Genomic DNA, 20,888 nt, shown 5'->3' with positions numbered 1-20,888 from the left:
TACTTGCCTTGGAGTAACCTGAGTGCTTGTGTTATGTGGCGGATCCTAGAGCCCGACAGGAGGCTCACCGTGACCTTCTCCTTGTTCAGCCTGGTGAGCGGGACGGCAGTGTGCCTGACGATAGAGTCACCTATTACAAGTGTATCAGGTGTGTTGTTTAGCCTTAAGGGCTGTAACTGTTCGGCACACTGGCTTTGTGAGCTATGTGTTGCATGTGTTTTGTTTTGGGGTAGCGGTTGCTTGGGTGTCTGCTTTAGAGGTCTCTGCTGCTTAGGCAGATTATTATTTAGAGCCTCCAAGTATGTTTTTGTGTGTTTATGTGTTTGGTTTGCTGTCGTGGTAGGTCTATGTGAGACTGGAATTGTAGTGAGTGTGGTTTCCTTCTCCTCCTGACTGGTTACGCCAGTACTGAGTTGAGAGAGCTTAGCCTGCAGTTTGGCTATATGGTTGCATCTCTCACATGTGTTGGAATTTGTTGGGAGGAGGAGAGGGTTGTCTGTGTAAATGAGGCAGTTGTAACACTGCCTCAAGATTCCCAGATTCACCAGCTGGACCGGAGAGGAGATTGACAACTGACCTTTGGACATGCTAGAATAGTATTGGGAATTCCTTTATAATTGAAAAAAGGCCAATGGGGAACAAGGTACTCAAGGGGAGTTTGTGAGGGTGTAGTGCTTTTAATTTTTTAGTGCTGACTTATATAATTGCTTTAGTGAGCAAGTGCCAGGTAACTTAAATGCAATGTATTACAGGTAACTTAAATGCAAAAATGACAAACAGTAACTTTCTTTCAAGTGAAACAAGGAAATAAGTACAGTAAGCAATGCAGATATCACTAGGGATCCACAGAAGCACTGAAAAGCCGCGTTTTAGGTGGAATTAGCTTTTCAGGGAAATAACAAGCAAACAAACAACAAGCATGCAAACAAAACTAGATTCAGCAGGCCTGGATCTAGTCTATGCTACAGCAAACAAGGTGTACCAATTACAGTAAGAAGCAATTCAAACATGCAGGCACTATAAGCCTTTAACCAGACATTCCCAGCTCAGAAGGGCAGAGTCCAGCCTCTCCTCCCACAAGAGTGCAGACCACAAACCCTCTTCATAGGTTCATAGGTTCATAGATAGGTACTAAGCTAACTGCTCTTGCAAGCCATTTTAAGCCTAGCCAATTATCCCTTGTGAGACCTAAACCCTGCACCTTGTGTTTGTAAGGCAAACACTTTAACCATTAGGCCACCCTCCCAATCCCTAATGAAAAATAACTGGCCTGAAGCCCAAGTGCTTAAACCAGAACTAATACACTTTTAGAATAACAGACACTGAGCCCTCAAACAGCAGTTCCCAACTTAGAAGGATGTAAGCTGCCTGTCCTGCCACCACAGTGCAGGCCACAAACCTTCCTAATGTAAAACAACTGGTCTGAAGCCCAAGTGCTTAATCCAAAAGACTTAGAATGATAGCTACACTTTAATCAAGTTACTACCAAGCAGTAATAAATACAACTGAATACTTTAAAGAATGCCTGGATTAGTGTTCAAGTTATGCAAACAAAGCTAGATTCAGCAGGCCTGGATCTAGTCTATGCTACAGCAAACAAGGTGTACCAATTTCAGTAAGAAGCAGTTCAAATATGCAGGCACTATAAGCCTTTAACCAGAAATTCCGAGCTCAGAAGGGCAGAGTCCAGCCTCTCCTCCCACAAGAGTGCAGACCACGAACCCTCTTAATGTAAAATAACTGGCCTGAAGCCCAAGTGCTTAAACCAGAATTAATACACTTTTAGAATAACAGACACTGAGTCCTCAATCAGCAGTTCTCAACTTAGAAAGATGTAAGCTACCTGTTCTGCCACTACAGTGCAGACCACAAACCTTCCTAATGTAAAACAACTGGTCTGAAGCCCAAGTGCTTAAACTAAAAGGCTTAGAATGAGTTACACCAAGCAGTAATAAATACAACTGAGTACTTTTAAGATGACGCAAAAACAAAATAAAGTCGGAAGAAACACAAATACAGTAAAAGCAGATACATTTTTTTTTTTTTTGTGGAAAGAGAAAGGAAAGAGAGAAAGGAGTAGCAGAAACTAAGCTGACTGGCCATCTCAAATGTTCTCCCTGTACTAGGTAGAATGAGGTAATGACACTAGACTGGGAGGAGGGTCCCAGATCAAATTTACACTAGGGGCGGGCAACTGCAAAGCCACCAGCTATAAAAACACTATACCAACAGTGAGGGAGGGTGGGAAACAAACTGCAGAAATGTATCTCCCAGCTGAAAAGCAGCAGTGAGCCTTTAAATGAAAGTTTTAAACAGCTAAAGGAGCCTCTAGAAAAAAGAGTTTAACTGCAACAAGTTATCAGAAATAAACAACCCAACAGATGCTTAACAAAAGGGGATAATTTCCAGTTAATACCTCACACACAGTGAAACTAGCTAGAAAAATACACAGTACACAAAGTGCTATAAATAACAAAGAAATAAAGAACAAAATAAACAAAAAACAGGATACTTAATGTTATATATTATAGCTTCGAGTTTGTTGAGTGTCCTTCCTTCGATTAGCTAAGTGTAAAATGGCAGAACACTCAAAACTGAGTTTCTTAGGTAACAGAAAGTTGAAACTTGAGACAGCTTTTAAGAAAGAAATCTCAAAAGAACCAATGAGGTGCTTAGTCTAAGCTGTAGTCCAGGTGACCTCAGTCAGCCAATGACCTCAAACAATTCTCTCTCACTGAAATGCCTGATGGCTTTGGCTAAACCAAGATGTCCCTGAATATGTGCTCAGACACACAGCCTCCACAAACACTAGGCCAAAATACAAGCCTGAATATGGAAATGCTACAAATATCCCCACTACTTGGAACAACTGCAGAAATGTATCTCCCAGCTGAAAAGCAGCAGTGAGCCTTTAAATGAAAGTTTTAAACAGCTAAAGGAGCCTCTAGAAAAAAGAGTTTAACTGCAACAAGTTATCAGAAATAAACAACCCAACAGATGCTTAACAAAAGTGGACAATTTCCAGTTAATAACTCACACACAGTGAAACTAGCTAGAAAAATACACAGTACACAAAGTGCTATAAATAACATAGAAATAAAGAACAAAATAATCAAAAAATAGGATACTTAATGTTATATATTATAGCTCCGAGTTAGCTGAGTGTACCATCTTAACCTACCTGTCTTACATTCACACTTCCCAATCTCTCCATGCTTATACCCCATAAAACACCATCTTTTCTTCCCTTATAAACTTATTATAACTCCTCACAACTATCCGAACCCTACAACAACTACCTTAAATCTAGTTAAACTCAACCCCGTCTCTAAGCAAATTACCTCCCCAACCTAATGCTATATCTGACTTCTATTCTATTATTAGGAGACGTACACCCTAACCCAGGCCCATCCTCATTCCCGCCAACGGATAAATCCATACTACTCACCTCCTTAAATGCCCAAAGTATAGTTAACAAAATCCCTAATCTGCATGCCTGACTTAAATATAACAAACCAGACATTTTGTCCATCTCTGAAACTTGGTTAAAACCTCATATATAAGATTCAGAAATAATTCCACCCAACTACTCTATAATCAGAAAAGATAGAACAAACAAAAAAGGAGGTGGAGTAGCCCTTCTATACCTATCCTCCTTAACAGTTACCCCTTACAACAAACCAACTCCCCAATTCAATAATGCTGAACTACTCCTGGCTCTGCTTCAAGTAAATAAACACAAACACATATGCATAGCCTCACTCTACATCCCCCCAGGCAGCAATATTTCTACACTAGAAGATATCCTCTCCTGGCTTTCCAATAACATTAACAATGAAACTATACTTATGGGTGACATGAATATTAATTGGTCTGAAATACAGTCTCCCACAAATCCACTTAACATTAATCTTTACAACTTTTCTCAACTGATCAACTCCATAACTTGGCTCTCAAAACACCTCACCAGTGATAGTATCCTAGACTGGATATTAGTCTCCCACCCTCATTACTTCTCACATAGTGGCACCCTGTCTGATTCCCTTAGTGACCACTTGCCCACATTCACACACCAACTACCTTCACCCCTACATCCTACTCACAATTTTATTACTACTCGCTGCCAAAAAACCTTAACCCCACTACCTTTTCCAACTCTCTAAAAGCAATCAACTGGTACACCCTAAAAACTCTACCCCTGGAACAGGCTGTCGCCCACTTTAACTCAACTTTTCTAAACCTCTTAGAGCAACAAGCCCCCATAAAAATAAAACTGCCCCTTGGCTAACAAAAAACACACTAGTAACTATGCACCTTAGAGATAAGGCATGGTCATCATATCAGAAACATATGACTCCCCTAGCCCATAACCAATACAAAACACTCAGAAACAAAGTAAAAAAACTTATCTCCAATTGACAAAATTACTTCTCCATAATCCAAAACAACAACAAAACAAACCCTCAAAAATTTTGGAAGTGCATGTCTACCCTCCGCAATCCTAACAAACCAGATAACCTGAGCCCAGACCCTAACACTCCTGACATAGACTTGGCCACTCAATTCAACACCTTCATTGATTCTATCTCCAAATAACCTCATCCTTTTCATCTTTAAACCCCACCATACCCCCCACTACACCCCAGTCCTCCCCTACCAACTTTTCACCCCTCACCAGTGCTCATCCCCTATCTACACTCCAACATTCTCAAATTCTTCACCCCTCCCGCACCATTCTCACTAAAACCTATACCCACATCCACCATAAAAAAACTACTGCAGAAACTAAAACCGTGCTCTAATGCTCCTGATAACATTCCTTCTTACTTTCTCAGTATAGCTGCTGAAGTCATTGCCTACCCCATCAGCATTTTAATCAACTGTTCCATTCAAAAAAGTTCAGTACCCCAAATCTGGAAAAAGGCTTTTGTTGTTACATTGCACAAAGGAGGCAGCAATAACAATATTACTAATTTCTGTCCCATCGCTATTCTATCTCCTATCTCTAAACTTTTAGAAAAGTGTATTCACCTACAACTCCTACCATACCTCTTAGACAATAACCTACTAACTCCAACACAACATGGTTTCAGACCAAGACACAGTACTATGACTGCCCTACTCTCCTTCCTGGAAGCTGTGAACAAAGCCCGGGACACAGGACACATTGTCTCTACCCTCCTACTAGAACTCTCTAAAGCCTTTGATACTATCGCCTACAATTTATTGCTAACTAAACTCTCCAAGCTTAACTTGTCACCCTCTTCTCTGAACTGGTTTACTAGCTACTTATCCAATAGATATCAGGCAGTGAGATGGAAAAAAAGCCACCTCCCCTTTCATCAACACCCCAACTGGTGTTCCCCAAGGATCTATACTCGGTCCCCTGCTTTTCAATATATTCATAAACGATTTCCATAACTCTATCCTTTCAACTAAAATTATCCAATACGCAGATGATTCAACTATAATCTGCTCTGCTACCTCCATCCCCACACTGCTAAAGCTTACTCAAGATGCATTCTCAACCACCGAACAATGGATGAAAACAAATCACCTTGTACTCAATGCCTCCAAAACCAAAGTAATGGTATTCACCCCCCCTCTAAAGCTACCTTTTTCAATCCACGTAATTTCACTATTACTAGTCACAACAATACACCCTTAGAACTGGTATCTGAGGCCAAATTACTTGGGGTCCAAATTGATAGTCAGCTTAAATTCAATTCCCATCTTCAACTAAATATAAAAAAAAACACCAAAAGCTCGACATGCTCTACAGACAGAATCGTTATCTTAACACCCTCCACCAAACTCACCCTATCTACCACATTTCTCATCCCATCCCTCCTCTATGGAGCCCCACTTCTAACTAACCTACAATCTTCTCTCAAAACACACCCCTCCTCTTGCTATAACAAAATTGTCAAGTTTGCTACCTTCCAGAAGTCCTCCTCACAACACTGTTCAGCTCGCCACAAACTAAAATGGTTAGAGCTACCCAATCACCTCCCCTATGTCAAACCGACTCTTGCACACAAACTCATCTTCAATCCCTCCCTCTGCCCATCTCTTTCCTCTACCTTCAAAATGCACCTCCCTGACAGAATTCTAAGATCTAACAACCAAAACTTAATTGAACTGTATAAACCAATTCGTCCCCCTGGAAAAATCTTATCCTACAGTCTTGCTCGTCTCTGGAACTCCTTACCCCCATCCATTCGTACCATCACAAATCACTTCTCATTCAAAAAATCCCTTCACTCACACCTAATTTCCCAGTGGGAATGCTCCTGCTCCCACCAAACATAATCTCCTCATACTGAGAATTTTCACTTCTCCTCGCCTATTCATAATGAGAATTTCTACTTACTCTCCTAAACTCATAGATCTTGCTCTTGCTTGTATTAGCTTTTTCTGAATACACAAAGGTACCTTAGTGTAAATATACCCTCTGATGGAAAAGGTTCTCTGTTTCTATATTGAAAGGTTCTATGTCAGCTCATATACCTTTCTCTTGATTGTATTAAGCTATTCATCCTGAATGTATGAAAGGTATCTCCAGTGTAACCCACCCTAAGTTGTTAAAGCCTCTCAATTTCTATATTGTAAATTGTTTTCAGCGATACAAGATTGTAATATTTGTATATGTTTGTACACTAGTCTACTGTATTTCCAAGTCCATAGGAATTGTATAATTGAAACTAAATACCTTATTGCAACCTTGCTAATTATTGGAGCTTTTCTCCCCAGGACTCCATTGAAAATGGGTTCTTTTGGCCCAATGGACTATCCTGGTAAACCAACTGCAAATAAATAAATAAATTAAGACAGAAGTGGCAAACTTCACGACACCCATGCTGACGGACAATAGAGGTATGATTGCTGAATCCTACACAAATGCACTTTATAAGCACTTACACGAGTGCATGGATCATGCAATCCCTAACAGAACCAAGGTGCTATCCTCCAAAAAAAGGAAGCCAATCTGGTGGTCCCCTGCCATAAACAAACTCTACAACAGAAGAAAGAAACTGTTGCAAAAAAAGAGTAAAATCCCATGATTGGAGAAACTCCCTGGTCAGCCTCAGTAAGAAGCTGCTATCCCTGATAAAATCCTCCAAAGCTAGTTACAAAAACAAAATTGCCACTGATTCTAAAGACAACCACAAAGCATTCTATAGCTATGTCCAGAATCTCAATGGCAACACTCAGATCTGCTCTGAGTTACAGCACAACGGCAATAAATATACAGACCTAACTGATATTGCCAACATCCTGGCAAATAGGTTCAGTGCTAACTTTACCCCCCTGTCATCCTCTAAAGGGCCCATCTCTATACCAGAAGAATGCAAAGTTCCTGTAATCACGGCTGCACAGGTAAAAAACACACTATCCAAAGCCAAGAACACAGCATCCATGGGACCTGACAACATCCCAGGCTGTGTTCTACATGAACTACAGAACGAACTGGCACCCCACCTAAGTACCATGTTCAATCATTGCCTCACCTCAGGCTATGTGCCCACTGAGTGGCGCATAGCGACAGTTATCCCACTCCACAAAGGGGGAGCCACCACAGACCCCGGAAACTACCGCCCCATTAGCCTAACAAGCCTGGTCTGCAAGGCTATGGAACGTATCATCATGGAACTTATAAACAATGACATTGGTAATCTCCAAACTCAGGACCCCACCCAGTTTGGGTTTATAAAAGGCAGATCATGTCTCCTAAACCTGATAGACTTCTTTGAAGCAGCCACCAAAGCCATAGATGAGGGTAAGGTGGTTCACACAGCCTATCTAAATCTTGCAAAGGCTTTTGACACCATCCCCCACTCTGGAATTATAGATAAACTCACTAAACTAGGTATAAATCCCTATGTCACAAGATGGGTTGCCAACTGGCTCACTGACAGAACCCACACTGTGAAAGTAGCAGACTCCAAATCCAACTTCAGACTAGTGACAAGTGGAGTACCACAGGGTTCAGTCCTGGGTCCTCTCCTGTTTGGTATCTACTTCTCTGAAGTACAGGCTAACACAGAAGGTCTTTGGCTAATGAACTTTGCAGATGACTGCAAACTAGGAGCCATAATCAAAACTCCAAAAGATGCGGACATCCTACAAAAGGGCCTCGCTGAGACAGATGTCTGGTGTCAAAGCCATGGCCTCAAGCTCAATGCCAAAAAGTGCATTGTCATCCCTTTTGGTAAAAACTCTGTACCCATGAACTACCACATAGGCGGTAGTCTATTTAACAAAGAAAGTGTGATAAGAGACCTTGGGACACAGGTGAACAGTAGTCTCTCCTTTGATAATCAAATCGCCACAGTAGTCAGGAAATCCTTCTATGTGGCACACCTCATCACAAAAGGTTTCTCATCCAGGAAAAAAGAGGTAATTGTTACTCTCTACTCATCACTCATTAGACCCATTATAGAGTACAATGCCCCTTTTGGTATGTACCTCACAAGACATCTACAACAACTGGAAAGGCCACAGAAATACCTCACAAAGAGGATTACTGGCCTCAAACAGATACCCTATGCAGACAGTCTCAAAAAACTGCAGCTTTACTCCGTCACATATCGCCTACTCAGAGGCGATCTCTGCCTAACGCACAAAGCTATGTCAAACACAAAGCTTTTAGACATGCTCCACTTAAAGAAATCCCAATCCCTACAAGTTACATGCTCTAGGGACCTAAACCTTGTCACCACAATAAACAGAACATGCTGGAGGGATAGATTCCTGTCCCAGAGGATTCCCATACTCTGGAACAAACTACCTACCTATATCAAACAAAGCTTAATTTCCAATGTGTCTGACAAACAGAGGCAGACAGTAACCATGCTCAAACTAACATACTCCCCACATAACCTTTAAAAACTTTCTAAATAACATATCCCTTATAATAAATGCCCATGATACATAGGGAAGCAATTGGGTTGGATAGCACAGCTAGGTTTATAAAGGCGGTGGTGATTGTTAGCCTAGTGTATACACACAAACTTTTTAATGTATTATATTTGGGTCACATGTAATCATTCAGAGTCTCAAAAGGTATGCATATTTTTCCATGTAATTCACTGCCTTCTTTCATTATGGCAATATCCAATCCATTTTCTACTTCACTGCATGCATTCAAGAGATAGCCCAGTTATACCATATACCAATTTGATAACCTATCACTTCATAAATATACACAAAAATCTTCCAGCAAGCTATACTTGCTCTTTCATACCTACACATGAGGATAATATGTTTGATGGCTTTCATTTTACAGATCTTATCAGAACAGTAGAAAAACATAATGTGCACTTTTAAAATGTGCTTTATTATTTTTTTTTAAATAAGACTGAGTATAAAGATTGAAAACAAATATGGATGGAAGGGTTCTCTAGAAGGCTATGAAAATGGAATAGCACATCTGCACAGTACTGATGTATTCTGAATTCAGGAAGATTGTATATGCCACGGTATGGAAACCAGTGAGGCACGTCATCAGGACACGGTTAATTGCTTAACAAAGTATTCTTAGTTATAGGGTTTAGACTTCTCAGTGGGTTGTTAATCTATAAACTGCAACCATGCTATCCATTTGCAGAAAGATTACTGCTTCACATTGAATTACTTATATATTTCTTCTATTTGACAAGGCATGGTTCACTGCTCATAAATGTATCCTCCAAGGCTATTTAAGAAATTCTGTCTTTGTTAATGATGCAGTCAAAGTTGCAAAATATACATATGAAAGTTGTAAGTATCAAAATTAAAGGAACACTCCACCTTAGAACACAATTTTTATGTTTATTGTGTCTTCATATTCTGTGCTATTTTAATGCTCCAAAATCCATGTTAAGTGCTTCCCATTATATTTTAATATGTCCTGCCACAAAATGGCTGTCATGGAGCCTGCCAGTACTAACATGGTCATGCTTTACTACTTTGACCTTTGATTCCCAAAATCTACTTCAAATCCTTCTTATATGAGTAATAGTAGACATGGAAGTGAGGTCTTTTGAATTTCTATTTAAAAGAATAGCAGTACGGTCAACAAGAGACATTTTATATAGTTTCTAGAATCTGACAACTTTTCAGTTTTTACCTGAATTAACTTATTTGCATTATTCACAGAGCTGCTCTAATCTGTCACTAGTTCTCAATCTTAAACAAAATAAAGCAAACTTGCAGATTTTTAAGGGTCTCAGTTTGTAGTACTTCAGGTAGTGACAGGCCCTCTTCCACATACATCACAACTTACTGCAAAACAAAAATGCTTCAAAAAACTTTTAAGAGATATGCAGACTACTGTTATTCATCAGTGTGTATGATAGAAAGGCATGCTTTTTTGTTTTTATCCCGAATGATGGAGTATTTTACTTTTATAACTTCTGTTATCCCTCTCTTTGCAATACAACAGAGAACAAAGAAGGTACAACTATCTATTCTTGGATTTATGCTGTTAAGGGATATTCTACTGAGGCACGTCTCAAGGCATTACATTTTTCCAGTTCTGTTGCTACCCCTTGATTTGTTATATTATATCGCCCTCGGGACCAAACCACGCCAACCGTGGGTAAATCCAGCATTACCCACACCCAGGCGTGGGTTATTGCTATAATAACCACTGTCTATAAACACGTTGTACTCACAGAAAATAATACCTCCAACAAGTGGACCCCTATCCAAAAACATGGTTTGCTATATGCACTAATGTTATTTTTCTTCCTACACAGCACAGATAGTATAGAAAAGTTCCATGCTTGTGTTTTATAGCTATTGCTGACATCAGTAAAACTGGCAACTGCATCTGATAGATATGGTATGTCATGCAGCTTGAGAAAAATCCCTTGGTCAAATCATCTGACAGGTAAAGTTTAAAACAAAATAGTGAATGGGCTTTCCCTTCCTCTGATTCCAATGCAAGTGTTATACTACAGGCTTGTTTGTGGTAACAAAGCTATACTAGAACCACACTGTGTGGAGAAAAGAAACCTCATGGTTGAGTTAAACTGTAGGTGCTGGAGGACTTTTCATTTAAGTATACAGTATTAAAAATAATCTGAGAAGAATTCAAAGATCAGTTTTACATAAGCAAAAGTAAACATTATGGAATATGAACTGCAGCAATTGATTGAAATAAATACACAACTATACTTAAGGACATGAAAATGTGTCTTAAATGCTCTATTTCATTTCTAGCAATATTTACAGACCATCTTGAGAGAGATACACTATCTCCAAATTTGGAAGAGGGAGAAGTAATACGTTTTGCTACAATATCATTTGGAGTAAGACTGAAGAATTTGGAATATACAATAAAAAATAGTGACGGTTCTAAATTGGCCCCTTGAAAGAAGCAATGTTGTAAACCCTACTTTTTCATACATCAATAAAATGGGTGATAGCAGGAGCCTAAAAGATAATTATACTAGCTCATGCTAAGGAATGTTATTAAATATATGATATAATTATTTTAGTTACAGGTCCCAAAAGTGCATAGAAATCATGTCAATGTATTTAGGGAAATATAAAGAGCATTTACTTTTAAAATTGCATTGTAAATTTATATAAGAAGACATCCTTCATTTTGTCATCTACTCTTTTGTAATAAAACTCCACCATACACTGTAATACAGTCATTTTCAACTCAATTTTATGAAACCTTAGTGCTCTTGTAGAGTCTAACAGGGCTTCTACCAGAAGCTTAAGATAACTGCTTCTGTAAGCACATTTTATCGGGTTTCAGTACACTCATGGAAGCAGTTAACTTTGATAAGCTCCTATGATCTTTGTAATAATTAGTTCTGTACAGCACAGTTCTGCCTTTGTATCTGCAACAGCTAAAACTGCATGGAAATAAAAGATGGCACTTGCAGTTGTTACACCCTCATGCACACAATGTGAGGGTTTGCCCTGTGAAGAGCATGCAGAAAAGGTAAGTCATTTTTGTGAGATGGCTATGATATTTCCAAAATGTGAATGGCTAGATAGCCATAAGATGTCCTACTAGTTCATATCAGCAACTGTCTACTCTGCTGTCTCATCCTCACAAACTGACCCACAGTACCCAGTACAAATAAATAAAAAATACATAAATAAAATATGTCTTGAAGGTGTCATTGCTACCCTATGCAGACGTCTTGAAATTAGGAAAGGTAATCAGAAAGTAAACTAAATGCAAACCTCCAGCAGACATCCTTTTGAAGACAGGGAGCTGAAGGAGGACAGTAGACAAATACTGTAAACAAGAATGGACTATGGAGACTGAAATCTGGATAATTTTTTGTTTGCTGCAATATCTTTCAGAAAACTAATGATTTATCACATCTGAACTAATTACAAACACAAATCATCAAAACAATGAACTTTAAAAGTTTGTTTCTCTCCTTTTCCCCCAAGTTGTGTGAATCAATTTATGTAAGTTGGATGTAAGTGGGGGTATTCCTCACTCACTACAGCCATGACAGAAATGTTTTTTAAGGAGAATAAGTTGTGACCCAATTCCGTTAGATGTGATAGGTCATTAGGGAAGCCAGTGTTCATCTCTCCAGGTTAGGTAAGTATCACCTTGTGGTTAGTTTTGCTTGCTGCTAGGGCTAAAATTGACTTACTTCAAATGCACCAAAACTATATTCTTGAAAAGAAGCTTAGCAACATTAGTGTACTATATTTATCTCTGCTATAACAAGGGTAGGATAAACACAGCATGTGCTTTGGTCACTACAGCATATTGGTATTGCATGTTCAAAAAAACATATTACAAGCTTCTGGTTAGGCAATCACAGTAATGTAATAGCTTGTAAACTGACTGTAAACTTACTTTTTTATGGTAGCTAAGCTGCATTACATAAACGAATAGAGACAATTTGAAAGTTGTCCATAAGTGATCATAACAGCGATTGCTTAACATCAGCTTCAAAATTGTGCCAAAAAATGGCAGTTCACAAGCTTTCTTTAATCTCTCACCATTGTCACTGCTCATAGATAGCTGAGGGGTGAGCACCAAGTGGATGAGCTCTGTGGTGCCAATTATTTTGTTACAGATCTTCTGACTATATTATGAGATTAACTTGTGTTGCAATTAATTAATTAATTAGCTAAGGGAGTTACCTAGAGCTCCATTCAAAACTGTACTATTGAAGCGAATTACTGCAGTATGTCTGAACAAGATATGATCAGCTTGCAGTAGTGTTTACTTGTTTTCAAGGCTGAAATGGACTTACATGCCATGCCATTCCAAACTCTACTGCTGCAAAAGATATAGTCTAAGTTAACCATTGCTGTACCTTGAAGAATTCCTCCTACTCCAATCTACACCAGTTTTAATGCATAATTAGCAAGATGTGAGAGTCACAGCCCCCATATCAAAAGGTGTAATAGCTAAATCCTCCGCCAAAAATTATTTAATGGCATTGCATATAATGCTCACATTGTCTGTATTTCTTTTGCAATTACACTGTATTTATCATTGTTGAGTAACTTACATCTATGGGCCTAGCACATCTGATAGGGAACTGTGTAAAACACTGTCCCATAAACTTTACACAGCATGCTCCCAAACTTTCCCTATGTTGGCACCACAGTATGTTAGGGCATAAGGCATAGTATACTAAATAAAGTAACCATAAAAAAAAGTATTCAGTTGTAATATAAATTTGTGAATAATCTGGTTTTAAAAATAACTAGATTTTATATTTTAGCTAAAATGCTTTAAAACAATTTCCATATGCTGTAGGTATAACATGGTGTGGTGCTTTTACATTTGTGGATTATCTCTTTAAACTCCATAACTGTAGTATTCAAAATTTATTTTGAAATTAAAGCATTACATCAGTTTTCAATCATGCGGTGGTGGTGGTGCTGCAGTAGCGTTGTCACCTCACAGTAAGATGCTGTCTGGTTCAATTCTCAGCTAGAGCGTCTTCTGCGTGGAGACATGTGTGAATGGGCCTTCGTTGAAGGATGTGCATCAGAGCTGGCAACTCAGCATGTAAAAATCTACTGCCAATCATTAGCGGACTGGAGTTCTGCTGTGGCGACCCCTAACTGGGAAAAGCCAAAAGACGCAACACAGCAACATCAGTTTTCAATCATGTCCCATTCACTTTGTCAAGTAAGCAATCAGTCTATGAGTCCACCACTCTGATGCACAGTTTTTGTATATAGTACATTGATTTATAGACAAGAAGTGTGCTATGTGATTCCTTTGCACCATATCAACAAATGGCATGACATAATTATTGCAGAATGTAATGCTGGGCAAGGGGGCAATGACAAACCTTTAAAGTGTGTGAGCACCATGGTAACTGAAGGATTGTTCTTAAGAGGTGTAAGACCTTGATAGAACTACTGGTGCCAAGCAGTGCAATCCAAAAAGTAGCAAATGTGCGAGATGATAAATGCATAAACAAATGAATACATGCTAAACAAAATGCAACACTAGTATAATAGTTATCCATGCATAAATCAATACATTTGTATGACTGTCATTGCACAAGTCTTTCTTAAAAAGTACATAAAGCAATTGTTGGCTCAAAGACAAAAAAAAATCATCTGTGCATCATTAGCTACGTAGATTGTAGTATTTATGGTATATACTGTGCGGTATTTCTTTTGGGAAAGTCCCATCAACAGATCTGGTTTTATTCTAAACAGGTGTGTCTGTAATTGAATCTTAGCATTTCACTGCTATAAAATTTCCACTGTAACCTTTGCATCTTTGCAGCAGAAGAGATTGACATATGCCTATTTAAACCGGAAACATGTATGTGTGACATCAAAGGATCAGTGTTGTTCAATAATTGCACCCAATTAACTAGAAGACATTTTGAGATGTGATCTGCAAGGTACATCAGCCTGTCCTTTTATGAGCTTTGCACAGCCCTTCTTCAAAGTTTATAATACCAGTAATGCAGCAAGGAATTAGGAGTAGTAATAAGTTTGTGCTCATAACAGCAAATTTTTTTCAGCTACAGATGGCAATGCATAAGTGAAGTGATTACAAACTTATTTTACTTTGATAAAGAAAACTGTGTGTGTATGGTATAAACATAATTATTTAAAATCAAAGAGTTCTGTATAATACTGCTTGCTTAAAACATCCGTTGTCTCTCATGTTTAAAGTTAGTCATATTTAAAGTTCTAAAGAACAGTTGCCTGTGAGAACACATGCTGTGTGTTCCATACTCATAGGCAAACCACAGATTACATTTGCACATAGGTGGTCAGTAATACAGAAGTCATAAGACATTTTCAGGCATAACTTGATGAAGACAGTGAGAGATGTCATCAGAATTAGTGATTGACTCGTGATGGACTCATGGCACGCAGACTCCAGAGTAAAGATAGGGCATATTGATTGGACCTGATAGCTCATATAAAGTGTATCAGGTCACAATATCAAGACTACCTTGGTCCACATGGATGTGGCAATATGACTATAGAAGGAGAAACTATTGCAGACTTGTTTCTAGTAATTTTTTTGATGGGGGCCAACATGTGACTCACTATTGTAGATAGTTATAAGCTCACATTTAAGAGTGATTAACATGCAACATTGGTAGATTTCCTCCTAGTAAGCAAACATCACTGGAATAAAAGATTACAAAGTCATCCCCAGTGAAGCTGTCATCCTCCATCATAAACCAATGGTGGTCATAATCAGCTGCAAGCAGATCCTCCATCATAAACCAATGGTGGTCATAATCAGCTGCAAGCAGAGGTATGAGAAGGCCCTAAGGTCAACAGAGACTAGGCTGAAGTCCTGGAAGTTGGCTGGAGTTAAAGCACAGAAATTCAGGGAAATCAGCACCTTAAGATGAAGAGGAAATGGGTTGAGTTAAAGGAGAATAACAGCTTCTCAAAACAGCATGTGTGAAAACTATAGAATAGATAGGCATCTGAGACAGTTATGGAAATAAGGTACATAAGAAAAACAGTGGAAATGCACAAGACCAGGAAGTTACTGAAAGACAGAAGGAATACAAGAAGAAGTAGAGATAGAAAATATGAATGATAATAAGAAGGAATACCAGCTGGCAACAAATAAGATGTTAAAGAAATTCTACCAGCTTCTAGAAAATTACTCACCTGCTGGCACAAAGAAACTATCACACTGCAAGACAAAGACAGAAGAATAAAGAAGATAGTCATCAGAAATCATTCATAAGGGATGTCAGCACATCATGTTATTGAAAATAATTCTGGCAAACACAAAAGAGAGTGCTGTTTACCAAAAATACCTTTTACCATCAGTGGAGTTTGCTTTTATTCTCCACTGTTATGTGACCTCATAGTTGGTATATATAAGTCTGGTAGGTGTAGGCCTGTCCCCCACATTGGGGGGTGCACAGGGACCTGGCCCTAGGGTTGCCAACTTTTCAAATGCCCAAAGTGGGACATTTTTGGTACAAACGTCAGATTTTGCAGGGCGAAACATACCTACGACCAGTACAAAGGACAGAACTTCACATTTTTGCCTAAATAAAAGCTTATTCTTGAATCATTTTAGTTGCTTATGCTGTTTCTTATAACATTTAGGTGTTTCAGATACAAAATGACTGTTTTATGCAACTACTACATAAAATATAGGAAATAATTTTGTCCTAAAATCTTAGGACATTTGCAATTTTTACAATTTTTTTGCAGAACACAACTGCCCAAAGAGGGACTGTCCCTTGCAAAGTGGGACAGGTGGTAACCCTACTTGGCCCCCTGTAAAAACAAAATTGTTGAATTGTTCATCAAAGATGGTTTAACAAATGATTTCCTGGTTTTATGTTTCCGTTGAATTAAATTATGTTCGATGACTCAACATGAATGCATTAGCCGTCCGTAGAACATCAAAAGCAAATGGAAGAATCACTTCTAGACATTTTTGAATACAAAAAAATCCCACTGAAGGTGTCCAGACCCATGCATTATGTATAATGATAGAAGAAGAAAAACTCATCCTAGAAGAATTAAGAATAGCACAAAACAAAATTAAATCATGGAAATGGGCTGTTCAGATGAAGTCACAAAAGATATAATCAAGATACTAGGTGAGTTAAGGGAGACATGACCTCTGAGGGTGCTCATTGTGGTAGAGAGAATGGCATATTCCAGATTAATGAAGTATAAACAAAAGGGACATTCACAACTGCAGACAGAACTATCAAATCCCTGTCACACTGCATGAAAATGCTGTACAGAGTGACTGATAAATATACAGCAGTAGAAAGTCTGCTGGGAAATCAGCAGTTTGACTACAAATTATTCTGCAGTACAACAAACTCAGTGTTTGCAGTGAAGTAGACATAGCAGAAGAACCCAAAGACGAAGAAAGTGTCTAACTGGGCATCCCCAAACTTGGAGGAAGAATATGGCAAGGTCGAAAAGAATTATTTGGACAGTCCTGTGATAATCTGAAGTGTCAGAAACACTGGTAGAATTAATCCAGGCTATGTACAATTGTCCAATGACATGTGTACAAATAGTGTTTTGACTCATAGAGGGGTTCCCAGTGGGAATAGGTGTGTATCAGGGTTCGTCTCGGAGCCCACTGCCATTCATACTGGTGACGGACTACTTTAGCAAACATATTAGAGAGAACAAATCAAGAAAGCTGCTGCAGACAGATGAAGTATTACAAGCAGACTCTGAAGAGGAACTTTCGCAAATCATAGGAGACTGGGATGCAAAACTGAAGGCTCATGGGATGAACCTGAGTACATATAAGACAGCTGTCATGGCAGCAAATAGGGGAAGTCAAAGAAAGCTGAAATTTAAGACAGAAGGGAAATAGAACAGGTTAACTATTTCAAGTATCTGAGAGGACTGGTTGAGGAGAACGGCAGTCTGAATGAGGAGGTCAAAGCTAGAATTTGAGCTGCTGCAGTCATCTAGGACAGAGTGTGAGGGGTAGTGTATGACTGAAGAATGCCAAAGAAGCTGAAAAGTACTTCTGTATAGTACAGAAACTTGGGATTAGAAGGCAGACCAGCTGAAAAATCTTGAGCTGATGGAAGTGCCTGAGCTAGATGTAGGATGCACAGCGTGCAATAGAAGAAGATACAGGGACATCACTGAAGAAGCCAAAGCAGCTCCTATTACAGATAAGGTCAAGGAGAACAGATTACAGAGGTATGGTCACGTGCAGAAAAGCTAAAGACAATTTGGTGTGGAAGAGACATGAAGAACGCAAGAGGAAATGAACACATCTAGCCAAGACAGTGTTGGTCACATGACAGAAGACTTGTGAAAGCCAGGCATGACTGTTGAAGAAGGTAAGGGTGTGCTGGAAATCAATGAAGACAGATGGTGACAGTTATCATGACAACCTGTCTCCCATATAGAAAGAGGGAAAAGGGAAACGGGAGGCCGATTATGATCTTTCATATAGGCCAAGGAAATGTTTCTTAACTTTATATGTTTATGTGTAAAATAATGCATCTTAGTATTAACAACAGAGAAGCTACTTAGATGGTGAGTAAAGTACAGCTTAAGGAATATATAAAAGTAAAAGACCTGGGGATTATTTAGGAAACAATGTTTAGCTATGAGAAGAAACCTTCAGAACTATGGCAACTGTGAAGAAGACAAAACTGAGAAATCTCTCAGCATTGCTGGCTTTGCATAGATGATGCATAGCACCCACCTCATTTGCATTATGACCCCGTGATATGGTCACTCAGTCTCAAAAAGGGTAGCTGCATTATTCTGAGTATACATATGATAATGGCTAGAATGTGTACAGGCCTCAGAAACCTAAAATATGAGGCCAGACTGAAAAGTATAAACTTGTTTTCACTCAAACATAGATGGAAGAGGGGCAACATAATTTTGTGTGGAAATCCACGCAGATAACTTACTCAGATCTTGTTTTAACAGTGAATATAGGTAAAGTAAGCATTAAACTCAGAGATGTAAAATGTATATGGTTATACCTGAAATAGTAAAGGGCAACAGATCTTGGTTTAACATTATAGCAACAAACAGCTGTATTGAAGTTTCATTTGATTTGAAAAAAGTGGGTATTACAAATTTATGATGTATATAGATGAACATTTTAAGACACTTTAGATGATTTTGAACTGTCATAAGGACAGTCATATTCAGTGGTCCTATATACCTGTGTGTACGTTACTTCTTAAAAGTATTGTAATACTGAAACATTATAATACTCATGGATTTTCTGTAAGGATGCTTGTTGTTTTGTTATAGTTCAACATAGTTATTGTCTTACATTTCTTGCTCAATAAAAGTAAATTGACAATTATTTTCAGTTTGTAATATATTTATCTAACTTCAAAGAAATGTGCATTTAAGACCCTTATTCTCAAGTACAATCAAAACAAACTGGTTGAAGGTGTGTGTGTTTATTTAATTATTTACTTACATTACAAAAGTGCACTTTGCCTTTAGTGTGTTATACCCTTGTGCTCTCTGTCTTGTTCTAACACTGCCAGGGATTCAGAGGTAGATGGGGGACAGTCACCATAAATATTCTCTAGTATCCTGTTTTCCCATGAAGAATGGCCGACTTGTCCAAATTTAATTTTTATTACATCAGAAAAACTTGAGCTTAGTTGACCATTGTTTCATGTTACATATGTTTTATTGACTACAACACTCCTCAGATCTTCATTAATTTTATGCTTACTCACAGGAACAGCACAAATTGTCTCCTGTATTGCATATACTGTCTAACTCTGTCATCTTAGATGTCTGTTGGACTGAGTTCTTGGCCCCAGCCTCATTTCTCTGTTCATCAGAAACTCTCATGCCAAGGCTCAAGTGACAGATGATGCCGTTTTCTACATCTGTGGTCGAATTCTTTATCTCTGTTTCTGTGGACTTAGATGGCCTTCTCATTCCATAAAACTGGGTCCAGAATCATACTTTATCTTCTAAGTTAAAACTGTAGAAATAAATAATGTTTAGCAAGAAGAGTTCTCTTTAGCATTTGTACTGCTATATACCTCATTGTAATATGTAGCTTACACCTTTTTAATGTCTCCATTCTGTGCAGCTTCAGTTTTATACTAGGTTGGTAGGTTATTAACCCTGGAGAATCTTTAGAATCCTAACCATGCATTCCCATGAATTTCTTTAGCCCTTGTAATTTAAATATGAATAACTCGGAGACCAGAGTAGATACAACATTTACATATTACCCCTTTCTATAAGGGACAAGGGTGTAACTCCAGGGAGGAGTTTGCGGTTTCCCATCCATTCGTCAAAATTACATTTGAATAGTGTAAGAAAAGTACTTTGTTTTAAGTGGAGAGGAAGATGATTTCAAAGAAGTGGAATTCTCTGTGAAACATATCTATCCCTCCTACATATTATGTTTTATGTTGCAGAAGAGATTAATATCTCTTGAGCAAGTGTTTATGCCACCATTAGACTTGTGGATGTGCAGCAGGTCTAAGAAAACAGGATCTGTTGAGGCTGTGTATACAAGGCAGAGGTCACCTCTCACAACCTGTATGATACTGAGAATACGGTCAAGGCTTTTGAGATGATCAGTGTAGGTCTTATAACTTAAACCTTTGATTTTCTTGGTGAGAATGCTATTGGCATTCAAGCAGTGCCAAGTGTTTTGACAGGAGCATGCCAAAAGGGGCATTATGCTCAGTGATCAGTCTAATAAGTGCCAAATACAGTAAATTGTTCACATCCCTGGACATAGATGCAATACTAATAAGCCCTGCAATGAAAAAGGCTTTCTTGAAATAGTGAATACATGGTGACTTGTTCAAAACTCATAGCAAGCACTAATAAACCTTAGCACTAGACCCCCCCCCCCTGTACTGCAGAGAAGGTCAAGGCTCTCTATTCAACCTTACCAGCCAATCAGTAAAATAGTTCACTGTACCTATCCAGGCATGTCCAAA

The sequence above is a fragment of the Protopterus annectens genome, chromosome 2.part2 (assembly GCF_019279795.1).
Source record: "Protopterus annectens isolate FY-2018-M chromosome 2.part2, PAN1.0, whole genome shotgun sequence".
NCBI classification, from domain to species: domain Eukaryota; kingdom Metazoa; phylum Chordata; order Ceratodontiformes; family Protopteridae; genus Protopterus; species Protopterus annectens.
This window is presented reverse-complemented; position numbering follows the sequence as displayed.